Here is a 9,965-nt window from a genome sequence, read left to right as displayed (position 1 = left end):
CACCAAATCTCTGGTACCAAAGATTCCAGGATGACCAGCCAACACCGAACAATGAACCTCAGAGATAACTCTACTAGTCCATTTATCAGGGACAAACAGTTTCTCCGCTGGGCAACGGTCAGGTCTATCAGCCTGAAATTTTTTCAGCACCAGCCGCAAATCAGGGGAGATGGCAGACAAAATTACCCCCTCTTTGAGAATACCCGCCGGCTCAGGAACACCCGGAGAGTCGGGCACAAAACTCCTTGACAGGGCAGCAGCCTTCACATTCTTAGAGCCTGGAAGGTACGAAACCACAAAATCAAAACGGGAGAAAAATAGCGACCAACGAGCCTGTCTAGGATTCAACCACTTGGCAGTCAAATTCTTGTGATCCGTCAAGACCACCAGGCGATGCTTGGCTCCTTCAAGCCAATGATGCCACTCCTCGAATGCCCACTTCATGGCCAACAACTCTCGATTGCCAACATCATAATTGCGCTCAGCAGGCGAAAACTTTCTAGAAAAGAAGGCACATGGTTTCATCACCGAGCCATCAGAACTTCTTTGCGACAAAACAGCCCCTGCTCCAATCTCAGAAGCATCAACCTCGACCTGAAACGGAAGCGAAACATCTGGCTGGCACAACACAGGGGCAGAAGAAAAACGATGCTTCAACTCCTGAAAAGCTTCCACAGCCGCAGAAGACCAATTGACCACATCAGCACCCTTCTTGGTTTAGCAACACTAGAAAAATTACTGATGAAGCGACGATAAAAATTAGCAAAGCCCAGGAACTTTTGCAGACTCTTCACAGATGTCGGCTGAGTCCAATCATAAATGGCCTGGACTTTAACAGGGTCCATCTCGATAGTAGAAGGGGAAAAAATGAAACCCAAAAATGAAACCTTCTGAACTCCAAAGAGACACTTTGACCCCTTCACAAACAAAGAATTCGCATGAAGGACCTGGAACACCATTCTGACCTGCTTCACGTGAGACTCCCAATCATCCGAGAAGACCAAAATATCATCCAAATATACAATCAGGAATTTATCCAGGTACTCTCGGAAGATGTCATGCATTAAGGACTGATACTGATGGAGCATTGGAAAGCCCGAATGGCATAACCAGGTACTCAAAATGGCCCTAGGGCGTATTAAATGCTGTTTTCCATTCATCGCCCTGTTTAATACGCACAAGATTATACGCACCACGAAGATCTATCTTGGTGAACCAACTAGCCCCCTTAATCCGAGCAAATAAATCAGACAGCAGCGGCAAAGGGTACTGAAATTTGACTGTGATCTTATTAAGAAGGCGGTAATCAATACAAGGTCTCAAAGAACCATCCTTCTTGGCCACAAAAAAGAACCCTGCTCCCAATGGTGACGACGACGGGCGAATATGACCCTTCTCCAAGGATTCCTTTACATAACTCCGCATAGCGGCGTGCTCTGGCACACATAAATTGAACAGTCGGCCCTTAGGAAACTTACTACCAGGAATCAAATTGATAGCACAATCGCAATCCCTTATGAGGAGGTAGGGCACTGGATTTGGGCTCATCAAATACATCCCGGTAATCCGACAAAAACTCCGGGACTTCAGAAGGGGTGGATGACGAAATAGACAAAAATGGAACATCCCCATGTACCCCCTGACAACCCCAGCTGGACACAGACATAGATTTCCAATCCAATACTGGATTATGGACCTGTAGCCATGGCAACCCCAAAACGACCACATCATGCAGATTATGCAACACCAAAAAGCGAATATCCTCCTGATGTGCAGGAGCCATGCACATGGTCAATTGGGTCCAGTACTGAGGCTTTTTCTTGGCCAAAGGCGTAGCATCAATTCCTCTCAATGGAATAGGATACTGCAAGGGCTCCAAGAAAAAACCACAGCGCCTAGCAAACTCCAAGTCCATCAAATTCAGGGCAGCGCCTGAATCCACAAATGCCATAACAGAATAGGATGACAAAGAGCAAATCAGAGTAACGGACAAAAGAAATTTCGACTGTACCGTACCAATGGTAGCAGACCTAGCGAACCGCTTAGTGCGCTTAGGACAATCGGAGATAGCATGAGTGGAATCACCACAGTAAAAACACAGCCCATTCCGACATCTGTGTTCTTGCCGTTCAGCTCTGGTCAAAGTCCTATCACATTGCATAGGCTCAGGCCCATGCTCAGATAGTACAGCCAAATGGTGCACAGCTTTACGCTCACGCAAGCGTCGATCGATCTGAATGGCCAAAGACATAGACTCATTCAGACCAGCAGGCATGGGAAATCCCACCATGACATCCTTAAGGGCTTCAGAGAGACCCTTTCTGAAAATTGCTGCCAGGGCACATTCATTCCACTGAGTGAGTACAGACCACTTCCTAAACTTCTGACAATATATTTCTACCTCATCCTGACCCTGACACAGAGCCAGCAAGATTTTCTCTGCCTGATCCACTGAATTAGGTTCATCATAAAGCAATCCGAGCACCAGAAAAAACGCATCAACATCACGCAATGCCGGATCTCCTGGCGCAAGGAAAAATGCCCAGTCTTGAGGGTCGCCACGTAACAAAGAAATAATGATTTTCACTTGTTGAACAGGGTCACCTGAGGAGCGAGGTTTCAAAGCAAGAAACAATTTACAATTATTTTTGAAATTCAGAAACTTAGATCTATCCCCAAAAAACAAATCAGGAATTGGAATCTTAGGCTCTAACAGCAGATTCTGAACCACAAAATCTTGAATGTTTTGCACCCTTGCAGTGAGATTATCCATACAAGAGGACAGACCTTGAATGTCCATATCTACACCTGTATCCTGAACCACCCAGAGGTAAAGGGGAAAAGAGAGACAAAACACACTGCAAAGAAAAAAAAATGGTCTCAGAACTTCTCTTATCCCTCTATTGAGTTGCATTAATACTTTGGGCCACCTGTACTGCTATGACCTGGTGGTAAGGACAATAATGGACCTGGTGGTTAAGAGCACACGGAATGCCCTGATAGTTACTAATAATATAGGACGAGCTCTGAGACGGGATCTCTGCTGACCGCAATCCCTAATCCTATCACACACACTAGAAATAGCCGTGGATTGCTCCTAACGCTCCCTATGCAACTCGACACAGCCTAAGAAACTAGCTAGCCCTAGAGATAGAAAAACAAAGCCTACCTTGCCTCAGAGAAATTCCCCAAAGGAAAAGGCAGCCCCCCACATATAATGACTGTGAGTAAAGATGAAAATTACAAACACAGAGATGAAATAGATTTAGCAAAGTGAGGCCCGACTTACTGAACAGACAGAGGATAGGAAAGGTAACTTTGCCGTCAGCACAAAAAACTACAAAAAGACCACGCAGAGGGCGCAAAAAGACCCTCCGCACCGACTCACGGTGCGGAGGCGCTCCCTCTGCGTCCCAGAGCTTCCAGCAAGCAAGACAAATCAAAATAGCAAGCTGGACAGAAAAATAGCAAACCAGAGAAAAACAAGCAGGAACTTAGCTTCTGCTGGGAAGACAGGTCACAAGAACGATCCAGGAGAGAACTAGACCAATACTGGAACATTGACAGGTGGCATGGAGCAATGATCTAAGTGGAGTTAAATAGAGCAGCCAGCTAACGAATTAACCTCGTCACCTGTGGAAGGAAACTCAGAAGCCGCAGCTCCACTCACAACCACCAGAGGAAGCCCATGGACAGAACCAGCCAAAGTACCATTCATGACTAGAGTTGAGCGACCTTGACCTTTTTAGAGTCGAGCCGGGTTTTGCGAAACCCGACTATGTCCAAAGTCGGGTCGAGTGAAATCGGCCGATTATGACGTAAAGTCGGGATCGACCGAAACACGAAACCCAATGCAAGTCAATGGGGCAGCATAGTCGGCAGTGAGTGGGGGCCAGGAAAACACCTAGAGTGGCCATTTTAATGTCAAAACCATCCATTCTTCTTAATGAAGCTTGTCAAGCGTAATTTACCTTATAATAATTGGAAGGCATTTGAAATTGGGGGTCATTTGGCTAAAGTTGTGGGGGGTAGGGCTGGTTCAAGTAATTAGTGGGCCCAGGAAATCTGGACCACGTCACGGCAGTGGAGCAGGGAGAGGTAAGTATTTCAACTTTGCAAGTGCTGTGAACCTGAGCAAGCAGGGGGGGCCCACTCGTTGGCATTGGCACTGGCACAGGGCCCCTCAAAGTACAGCGGTGTGTTTGCACGGCGGGGGCGCCTCCCACCGGCAGCAACACTTTTGCGTACTATGAGAGGCCCTGTGCCAGTGACGTCGCCAACTAGTATTCCTCCCCCCACCTGATGAAGGAACCTGCACTTTCATCTGCACCTTCCTCTTTGTCCCCGTGTAAGGTGGTATGGTATGCGGGAAGAGCAACCTGACTTTCAGCAGGGTCACAATGTTGTTGTGTAGCGTGCACGGGGAATGTTGCGTTATGGGTCAATGTACCAGCAGACTCATCTATCACTGGCTGGGCAATGGGCACGATGAAGTGGAAACACAGATATAGGCCCAAAGAAGAAAGTGGGCTAAATGCAGTTCAAAATTGGTAACACAGGAATAACCAGGGGGCATTGCAGTGGAGGACAACTGGAATGAGAGGCTGACACAGAGAGTAGGGCCAAATCAGTAAGTAGTCGAAATGCAGTTCAAAATTGGCAACCGTAGTAAACAGGCGGCACAGCTTTGTTCAGTGGAGGAGAACAGCAAGGAGTGGCAGACACCGATAGTAGGCCCCAAACCAACTAGTACGCCAAATGCAGTTGTTCCATTTAACCACAATTTAATGAGAGCCTGAAGATAGAAGCTCAGGAAAGGCAACCTGGGGAACACCTTGGAGTGTAACACACCATCTCTCTCCACCCCATACCCATTTTGTATGGCCTAATGCAGTGTACTTTTCTACAACTACTAAACGAGAGTCGGAAGACCGAAGCAATGGCAAGGAAACCTGGGGAACACCTTAGAGTGTAACACACCCTCTCTCTACACCCCATACCCAATTTGAAGGCCTAATGCAGTGTAGTTTCCAAGAACTACTAAACGAGAGCCGGAAGATCGAAGCTCAGGAAAGGCAACCTGGGGAACACCTTGGAGTGTAACACACCCTCTCGCTACACCCCATACCCAATTTGAAGGCCTAATGCAGCGTAGTTTCCAACAACTACTAAACGAGAGCCGGAAGATCGAAGCTCAGGAAAGGCAACCTGGGGAACACCTTGGAGTGTAACAAACCCTCTCTCTACACCCCATACCCAATTTGTAGGCCTAATGCAGCGTAGTTTCCGACAACTACTAAACGAGAGCATGAAGATCGAAGCTCAGGAAAGGCAACCTGGGGAACACCTTGGAGTGTAACACACCCTCTCTCTACACCCCATACCCAATTTGTAGGCCTAATGCAGCGTAGTTTCCGACAACTACTAAACGAGAGCCGGAATATCGAAGCTCAGGAAAGGCAACCTGGGGAACACCTTGGAGTGTAACACACCCTCTCTCTACGCCCCATACCCAATTTGTAGGCCTAATGCAGCGTAGTTTCCGACAACTACTAAACGAGAGCCGGAATATCGAAGCTCAGGAAAGGCAACCTGGGGAACACCTTGGAGTGGAACACACCATCTCTCTACACCCCATACCCAATTTGAAGGCCTAATGCAGAGTAGTTTCCAAGAACTACTAAACGAGAGCCGGAAGATCGAAGCTCAGGAAAGGCAACCTGGGGAACACCTTGGAGTGTAACACAACGTCTCTCTACACGACGGAAGGGCTGATTCTTAGGAAGGAAGGCTGTTGGAAATAAGCATTGCGCGTCCGAGGGTGATTATATTCTTATTAGGTATATACTCACCCTCGGACGCGCCCTGCTTCTTTATTTGGAATGAATGTTTATTTGCAATGTGGTGTTGACTTTCTCTATTATTTTGGTAATTAATGATTTTATTATTTTCATTATTTTGCATCTTCTCGGCAATAATATAAAGAAGACGCGACAGGACAACACTCGGTGGATGCCATATGTGTGTTTTCAATTTAAAAAAACTTTCAGTTAACTACTTGCAGGAGAAAGTAATTGTAGCTGGTGGCCATTTTTAGTACTGTACCAGATTAGAGTTGTGTGTTTGTTTTTAATGTTAAAATGTCTGCATTTGATATCTCACCAGTATTTTCTTTTTTATAAGCAAAATACTTATTTTTATATTTTCTGATGTTGGTTCCAGGGGTACACGGCCAGCAGTGCCCTGGTCAGTGTAGTAGTAGTTGAAAGAATGGACCGCAGACAGGCATCGAAGGCCTAAAATAATAACACATGGCTGTAGGCAATTTTAAATTGGTTCCAGGGGTACACGGACAGCAGTGGTGTGGTCAGTGGAGGCCTAGTGGAAGGAGTGACCGCAGACAGGCATCGAAGGCCTAAAATAATAACACATGGCTGTAGGCAATTTTAAATTGGTTCCAGGGGTACACGGGCAGCAGTGACCTGGTCAGTGTAGTAGTAGTTGAAAGAATGGACCGCAGACAGGCATCGAAGGCCTAAAATAAAAAAATTGGGCTGGCTGTAGGCAATTTTAAATTGGTTCCAGGGGTACACGGGCAGCAGTGGTGTGGTCAGTGGAGGCCTAGTGGAAGGAGTGACCGCAGACAGGCATCGAAGGCCTAAAATAATAACACATGGCTGTAGGCAATTTTAAATTGGTTCCAGGGGTACACGGGCAGCAGTGACCTGGTCAGTGTAGTAGTAGTTGAAAAAATGGACCGCAGACAGGCATCGAATGCCTAAAATAATAACACATGGCTGTAGGCAATTTTAAATTGGTTACAGGGGTACACGGACAGCAGTGACCTGGTCAGTGTAGTAGTAGTTGAAAGAATGGACCGCAGACAGGCATCGAAGGCCTAAAATAAAAAAATTGGGCTGGCTGTAGGCAATTTTAAATTGGTTCCAGGGGTACACGGACAGCAGTGGTGTGGTCAGTGGAGGCCTAGTGGAAGGAGTGACCGCAGACAGGCATCGAAGGCCTAAAATAATAACACATGGCTGTAGGCAATTTTAAATTGGTTCCAGGGGTACACGGACAGCAGTGGTGTGGTCAGTGGAGGCCTAGTGGAAGGAGTGACCGCAGACAGGCATCGAAGGCCTAAAATAATAACACATGGCTGTAGGCAATTTTAAATTGGTTCCAGGGGTACACGGACAGCAGTGACCTGGTCAGTGTAGTAGTAGTTGAAAGAATGGACCGCAGACAGGCATCGAAGGCCTAAAATAATAACACATGGCTGTAGGCAATTTTAAATTGGTTCCAGGGGTACACGGACAGCAGTGACCTGGTCAGTGTAGTAGTAGTTGAAAGAATGGACCGCAGACAGGCATCGAAGGCCTAAAATAAAAAAATTGGGCTGGCTGTAGGCAATTTTAAATTGGTTCCAGGGGTACACGGACAGCAGTGGTGTGGTCAGTGGAGGCCTAGTGGAAGGAGTGACCGCAGACAGGCATCGAAGGCCTAAAATAATAACACATGGCTGTAGGCAATTTTAAATTGGTTCCAGGGGTACACGGACAGCAGTGGTGTGGTCAGTGGAGGCCTAGTGGAAGGAGTGACCGCAGACAGGCATCGAAGGCCTAAAATAATAACACATGGCTGTAGGCAATTTTAAATTGGTTCCAGGGGTACACGGACAGCAGTGGTGTGGTCAGTGGAGGCCTAGTGGAAGGAGTGACCGCAGACAGGCATCGAAGGCCTAAAATAATAACACATGGCTGTAGGCAATTTTAAATTGGTTCCAGGGGTACACGGGCAGCAGTGACCTGGTCAGTGTAGTAGTAGTTGAAAGAATGGACCGCAGACAGGCATCGAAGGCCTAAAATAAAAAAATTGGGCTGGCTGTAGGCAATTTTAAATTGGTTCCAGGGGTACACGGGCAGCAGTGGTGTGGTCAGTGGAGGCCTAGTGGAAGGAGTGACCGCAGACAGGCATCGAAGGCCTAAAATAATAACACATGGCTGTAGGCAATTTTAAATTGGTTCCAGGGGTACACGGGCAGCAGTGACCTGGTCAGTGTAGTAGTAGTTGAAAAAATGGACCGCAGACAGGCATCGAATGCCTAAAATAATAACACATGGCTGTAGGCAATTTTAAATTGGTTACAGGGGTACACGGACAGCAGTGACCTGGTCAGTGTAGTAGTAGTTGAAAGAATGGACCGCAGACAGGCATCGAAGGCCTAAAATAAAAAAATTGGGCTGGCTGTAGGCAATTTTAAATTGGTTCCAGGGGTACACGGACAGCAGTGGTGTGGTCAGTGGAGGCCTAGTGGAAGGAGTGACCGCAGACAGGCATCGAAGGCCTAAAATAATAACACATGGCTGTAGGCAATTTTAAATTGGTTCCAGGGGTACACGGACAGCAGTGACCTGGTCAGTGTAGTAGTAGTTGAAAGAATGGACCGCAGACAGGCATCGAAGGCCTAAAATAAAAAAATTGGGCTGGCTGTAGGCAATTTTAAATTGGTTCCAGGGGTACACGGGCAGCAGTGACCTGGTCAGTGTAGTAGTAGTTGAAAGAATGGACCGCAGACAGGCTTAGAAGGCCTAACATAACAAACTTGGGCTGGCTGTAGGCACTTTTAAATTGGTTCCAGGGGTACACGGGCAGCAGTGGTCTGGTCAGTGGAAGTCTAGTGGAAGGAGTGACCGCAGACAGGCTTCCAAGGCCTAACATAACAAACTTGGGCTGGCTGTAGGCACTTTTAAATTGGTTCCAGGGGTACACGGGCAGCAGTGGTCTGGTCAGTGGAAGTCTAGTGGAAGGAGTGACCGCAGACAGGCTTCCAAGGCCTAACATAACAAACTTGGGCTGGCTGTAGGCACTTTTAAATTGGTTCCAGGGGTACACGGGCAGCAGTGGTCTGGTCAGTGGAAGTCTAGTGGAAGGAGTGACCGCAGACAGGCTTCCAAGGCCTAACATAACAAACTTGGGCTGGCTGTAGGCACTTTTAAATTGGTTCCAGGGGTACACGGGCAGCAGTGGTCTGGTCAGTGGAAGTCTAGTGGAAGGAGTGACCGCAGACAGGCTTCCAAGGCCTAACATAACAAACTTGGGCTGGCTGTAGGCACTTTTAAATTGGTTCCAGGGGTACACGGGCAGCAGTGGTCTGGTCAGTGGAAGTCTAGTGGAAGGAGTGACCGCAGACAGGCTTCGAAGGCCTAACATAACAAAATTGGGCTGGCTGTAGGCACTTTAAATTGGTTCCAGGGGTACATGGGCAGCAGTGTATGGTCAGTGGAAGTCTAGTGGAAGGAGTGACGGCAGACAGTCTTCGAAGGCCTAACATAACAAAATTGGGCTGACTGTAGGCACTTTTAAATTGGTTCCAGGGTAACACGGCCAGCAGTGGCCTGGTCAGTGTAGTAGTTGTAGAAAGAAGGGACCGCAGACAGGCTTCGAAGGCCTAACATAACAAAAATGTCAAAACAATGGTATTGTCAGTGCCAGGCATTGAAGGATGTCAGCGGCTAGACTACACATTGGTGAAGCTGTGAGAGATAATTTTGCTAGTGGTAGAGCACTGTTTGAGCTGGGGGGGGGAACTGTCTTGTGGCCGGCGGTACAGGCACAGGGCCCCTCATATTACAACGGTGTGTCTGACGTTGGGTGCGCACCACCACCGCCAGAGACACTTTATTGTACTATGAGGGACCCAGTGGCAGTGCCGTCGACCAAAAGCGGCCACACCCACCTCTTCAGACAAACAGCACTCTCAAGGGTCCAAGCGCAAAGTGGCGATAGCACGGCCCCGTGTGGGGAGTTTGGCCATTTCGTGAGGTGGAAACATGTCGTATGCTGGACAATCAGGTGAAGAAAATTACGAGATTGGAAAAGTCATTCAGAATAGTCCACAGGCAAGACCTTTTCATAGGAAAGCTAGGTGTCAGCCGGGCAGGGTGGGGCAAAAGATTTTGAAA

This window comes from Ranitomeya imitator, chromosome 6 (assembly GCF_032444005.1).
Source record: "Ranitomeya imitator isolate aRanImi1 chromosome 6, aRanImi1.pri, whole genome shotgun sequence".
Taxonomy (NCBI): Eukaryota; Metazoa; Chordata; class Amphibia; order Anura; family Dendrobatidae; genus Ranitomeya; species Ranitomeya imitator.
This window is presented reverse-complemented; position numbering follows the sequence as displayed.